This window comes from Muntiacus reevesi, chromosome X (genome assembly GCF_963930625.1).
Source record: "Muntiacus reevesi chromosome X, mMunRee1.1, whole genome shotgun sequence".
NCBI lineage: Eukaryota > Metazoa > Chordata > Mammalia > Artiodactyla > Cervidae > Muntiacus > Muntiacus reevesi.
Window position 1 is genome coordinate 98,106,746 of NC_089271.1, and position 6,000 is coordinate 98,112,745.

The following is a 6,000-nucleotide window of genomic DNA, read 5'->3' on the forward strand; positions in this document are numbered from 1 at the left end:
TGCTGCTGTCTGGCCTTGGGTACATTTGCTCAGGGATTGAGAAATGGTGATCCTGTACAAACAGTTAATAGGCAACTCCTGGAGTTGTGCAGAGCGCATGATTCTTACTCATCTTTTAAGACTCAGTTCAGCTGTTATGAAACTTTTTCCAACTGGCTGGGCAGAAATAGTGACTCTTTCCTTCAGGTTCCAAGGGGTACCTTCAACAGGAAGGGGGAAGCATATGTATACCTATGGCTGATTCATGTTGATATACGGCACAAACCAACACAATATTGTAAAGCAATTATCCTCCAATTAAAAATAAATAAGAATTTAAAAGACAGTCCTCTAGACCAACACTTCCCTCTTGTATTGGTATCTGCCTCTTATCTCTCTTCCGGGATGGACTGGGAGTTCCTATAGTCTGGCAACTGTTTCTGATTCATCTTGTGGCCGTCTGGAACCAGTTCAGAGTCTGCTTTAGAGTGAGAACTCAAGAAATGTCTGTTGAAGGAAGCATCACGGAAATGAACACAGGAAAAATTTTTTCTGCAGTTGGAGTTCCCAGAACATGAGGACTTGGAAGTGGCTATCATATGTATTGGTTAGAAGGCTCAAAGGTGACAGTTGAGAGAGAAGTCTAAGTGCCACATGTTGGGGAACAGGCTTTGCTCTATGGTTTTTTTGGGTTTCATTTTGATGAAAGGAATCCAGAATATGTGCTTCTATACCCATACCTCAAAGAATGCATCCTCTTTCCAAGAAGGGATGCTGTAATTCTGTCAGTGGGTGGGATTTAGAGGCATATGGATTTTGGCTTAAACTTAGCTCTGATGGAAGGAGCATCAGAGTCAGGTAGGGACTTGAATCCCAGTTCTGCCAGTCACCATGACTGGCAGACTTTGGACAAATCACAGTCTCTATCTGATCCTCAGACTTTTCATCTGTAAAATTTGAGGATTAAGTGGGGCTTAAGTGAGATCAACACGGTAAAACACCTAGAGAAATTATTGACACAACAATTGTTAGAGTGGATGAAAGAGGTATACTACTCAGGGCTTCTCTGGTGGCTCAGTGGTAGAGAATTCGCCTGCCAATGCAGGAGACCTGGGTTCCATCCCTGGGTCAGGAAGATCCCCTGGAGGAGGAAATGGTAACCCACTCCAGTATTCTTGTCTGGGAAATCCCATGGACAGAGGAACCTGGCGGTCTAGAGTCCATGGGGTCGCAATAGAGTTGGACACAACTTGGTGACTGAATACCAAGCACAACCACATTCATTCAGGGCAAGCAAATGATGGGATGAGCTCCCCATCACTGGAAGATGTTCAAGGACAGACTACATGACTGCCTCTTAAAAATATTATGGAGAGAATAGTAATGGTTGGACCAGATGAAAACATTGAAATCTTTTCCATTTATTAGTTTTATAACTCAAAACTTTCCAAGGATTAGAAGTGTAGACATAAGGGTATATACTGAGACCATTCTCCTGATGTAGAGTGCTCATGTCCAGATAGGGTCTTTTTGGAGCAATTAGCCTAAGTATGTGAGTACATGCTATCCAAGGACTTGTGTGTGTGTACAGCAGTGTTCAGGGGAACTGGTGCTGTCTCAAATTTGAGAGTACATCGCCAGCTGTGATGCCTGCTGCTGCACATCTGGCATCTTGCCCAATAATCAAATAAGCCCCTGAAGCGACTGCATGTTCATTTTATTCCTTGACTCAGTCAACCGGGGCTTTCCATACTAATCTCTCATTTACTCCTTTGCAATTTTATCGTAATTGACTCCCGTTTGGGGAGAAGATTTCAGGAGCTGGTACAGGGAAAGAGTATTTATTGGCTGTCGTGGCTTTTCTGTGTGACTCACCATCTCTCTTTCAGTTTAAGCTTCGAAACAATCTCCATGATACTTTTCCCCACAGTGCCCTCCTCAGATCATGGCTCCCACCTCTAGTTCCTGCCTTCTTGCCTGACTTGGACTCTTGCAGTTGTCTTCTAATTGGTTTTCCCCTTCAGTATTTGCTCTGACTTTAATCCATTCTGTATTCAAACCATTTACTATCTGATTCCAACTGACCCTTATAGCTCTCTCCTCCCCCTCCTTCCTGACATGTGCACCTAGCTCCCATCCAAAGGGGCTACTGGCCTTTTCTTGAGCAACAGACTCCCTTTTGGTGAATATTCAATTTGCCAACTTCATTTGCCTAAATCCAACTTATCTTTTAAACCTAAGACCACATACCTTCCCCCACAAAGCACCCATGAGAGCTCTAACTTTGTGCCCTGATCACACTGTCCCTTGTATTAGAGCTCTCTGTGTGTGCGGCTTATCCTCCTTAAAAGTCTGTAAGCTTCCCTCCTCTCATCATTAGCTATATTCTCTCCATATCTCTTCTAATTTAAAAGACATTTTTTGCCCACTGTGTTTTCTCCCCTGAATCCCTACCTCATTTAACAAATAAACAAATAAGCCCAATCAGGATTTGTGTGGGTTGTACTGAAAAATAATTTAATGCCTGACATCCTGAAAGCACAAATTACATAACTCATTTTAGGTGCTAATTGACAACGTAGAAGTCTGAGTGGGGGAAAAAAAAAGCATTCAGGCTAGAAATGATCGATTCCACTGAATGTTGCCTAAGTGTTCTTAATTAATCAAGAAGGAGCCACATTAGAGCCCATGGCACCCTTTTCTCTCTTTTAGAAAATGTCAAACCCAAGGGAAAGGTTTGTTAAACTATTTATTTGATTCATTTCTTAGCTTCTGGGCTTGACTATCTTAAGCCTTTGGTTTGTACTTGGGGATTATGGGGTTTTTAAGAATTGAGCCATTCTCTAGTTTACTCTTCAGGATGTGAGCATATTGCATTCATTTAATCCTTTAAATTTACAGAGGATAGAAACCAGAAGTGAGTATGGTATTTACTTGAGTGCATGAATTTCCATAAAACAATGACAGGAACCCATTGCAGTATTTCTGACAGCTTTCATGTTCCTGATGTTGTTTATGGGAACATTGCCCATTACAGTGAATTGGTTCCTCTAGACTTGTTTCTCTCTGGTGGAGCCTATTGAGTTGGGATGGAGTAGGAAGGACCAAGATGCCTTCCAGACAAACACTGACCAAGGCTACGCTTCCTAATATCAACACTACTAAAGTGGAAGAAAAGGCTTTTAGAATAGGGTGTGCACATATTCAAGTGTATAACCTTTTCCCACAAGTTATTAGGTCCATGAAAGCTTTTTCGAGAACCTGTAGATGTTACTCAGGAGTCAGCTTTGAAAATGAAGTCAAAGTGACCCTTCTTGTGTTCCATTAAATGTAAACATGTTAAGAGATCTTCTTTCCAATGAAATGCATTATTATGGAACTCTGTTTATGCAGTACTTCACCCTAGGTTCTGTTAGGCTTATTAAAATAAATGGAAATGCTTGTTCCAGAATGTCTGGAACTTAATTTGCAAAATGTACTCCCAATTCAGGCCCACTGGACAGAAAGGGCCACTCTACTACAGAGGACTAATAATAAAAATTTAATCCTCACAACAGCCCTGTAATTGAGCTACTGTTTTTCAGCCAGGAGTGGAGAGGATATGATGGAGTTGGGCTCTGAAGCCAGACTGCCTGGATTTGAATCTCAGCCCTGACACTCACTAGCTGTGTTATCTTAAGCAAGCTATCTAATTTCTTCGTGCCTCAGTTTCCTCATCTCCAAAGTGGGGATAATAGGACTTCCTCAATAGGGAAAAAGTGAATGAATACATGGAAAATACCTAATGGCCAAGCATATGTTTAACATGTCAGCAATGGGAGATCTTCTGGAGTTAGGTGGGATGAAGGGAAGGAAAAATGTGTCTCTGGAGCCGACTAACTATATCCATAGTTCTTAAGATGAGCTATGTGACTCCAGTAGGGGCAGCAGCACATGTATAGAAGGACTGCAGAATGCAGGCCAGGGGAATTGGTGCCTGAGATGTGTCCCAAATGTGTTTGCCCCAGTCTGAAGCTTCTGGATCTCAGAAGAAAAGGCCTACATGGACCAGTATCCAGGAAGATTTTGGAATCTCAAGTAGAAAACTAATAAGCTCAGTGAATCACAGTTCATTTTTAAACTACTCATTTACCTCCTAATTTAGATGTGGCAATTTACAAAGCCACTGACCACACATCATAGGTTTTATTTGGGGTCCTGTGACATAGTTGCTGGTTTATCCAGTAGGGTTATCAAAAGCCTGAGTCACATAAGACTTTTCACATTGCCCTGGAATTTCTCATGATTTCATTTGGTGTTTGATTGTTATACAATTTAAATGTATCAAATTTGATTTTGTTCAAAATTCCCAATCCATGTTGAACTAACTGATGCTTCACCTTTGTGTTCTAGAAGCTCTTTCATGGCAGTTTCTATAGCAGAGCTTTAGTGTTTACACCCCACTGTTAGCAACATCATCTCAGATATCTCTGTGATATCTGATATGGCTATAGTTAACAATGAAGCACAAAGACAAAGCACAGGATCTTTTCATTTCTTGTTTGGTATAATGAGGTGTAGTATACTTTAAAGGACTAAATCCTCTGCTAGAGAGTAAAGAAGTTCAGCCCAACACAGTGTTTCTTGGCTTGAATAAACCTGGATTCCATGCCCCTCAAATGGAGTTGAATTTCAGTTTTTGACTACTGTAAAGATTGTAACCCCATCCAGCAACCAGTGAGAACTTGGCAATCAGTGAGAACTCTTGGCAATCAGAGAGAACTCTTAATGGCACATTAGTACTGAGAAATTCATCAGGCCTCTGAATAGATGGACTCATGGTGACATGATATTCTTTTATCCATCATTTTCTTTTTTTTAAAATAGTAGCTTTTTAAAGATTTGACATACCATGCAACTCACTCTTTTAAAGTGTATAATTCAATGGATTTTAGTATATTCAAAGTGTTCTGTAATCATCTCTCTATTTAGTTACAAGACATTTTGATCACTCCTAAAGGAGACCCTATACCCATTAATAGTCACTCCTCACTCTTCCTCCTTGCTCCCTGGCCCTTTTAGTCACTAAACTGATTTCTGATTCTATGGATTTGTCTACCATAGACATTTTGTATGAAGAGAATCATACAACATATATCCTTTGTGACTGTTTTTTTTCAATTAGTATGTTCTGAAGTTTCATCCATTTTGTTGCATGTATCTGTACTCCATTCCTTTTCAATGCTGAATAATATTCCATTGTGTAGATATACTTCATTTTGTCTCTCCATTCATCTATTGATGGACATTTGGGTGGTGTCTACTTTTTGGTTAGTGTGAAAAGTGCTGCTGTGAGTATTTGTGTATACCTTTTCAGCTTGTACACACCTTGTGAAAACATTTTTTTTTTTTAAATTCTCTTAGGTATGCTCAGGAGTGGAGTTGCTGATTCATATGGTAAATCTACATGTAACTCACTGAGGATCCACCCTTGAATTTCTGGGACAAATTCCACTTGGTCATGATTATAGTCTGTTTAATGTGCTGCTGGATTCAGTTTGCTAAGATTTTGTTGAAGATTTTTGCATGTATGTTCATAAGGGATAGAGCATAGTTTTCTTTTCTTGTCTGGCATTGGTATTATGGTAATGCTGACTCCTAAAATGAATTAAGCAGTACTTCATAGTTTTCTGTTTTTTGGAAGAGTTTGAAAAAGTTTAGTGTTAATTCTTTAAATACTTGGTAGGGTTCCCCAGTCAAGCTAATTGGTCCTGGGTGTTTCTTTGTTTTAATTACTGGCTCAACCTCTTTACTTGTTACAGGTATGCTCAGATTTTCTATTTGTTCTTGAGTCAGTTTTGGTAGTTTTTGTGTTTTTATGAATTAGTTCACTCATCTCTTTCATCTATTCTTAGGATGGTATTTATTGAGATTGCTCAATGTGCCAGGCACTGTGCCATTCACAATCAGATACATGCTCTGCTGGTGTGGAAGTGGAAATTTGGTAGAAATACAGATGATAAAACAAGGGATTCCAACACT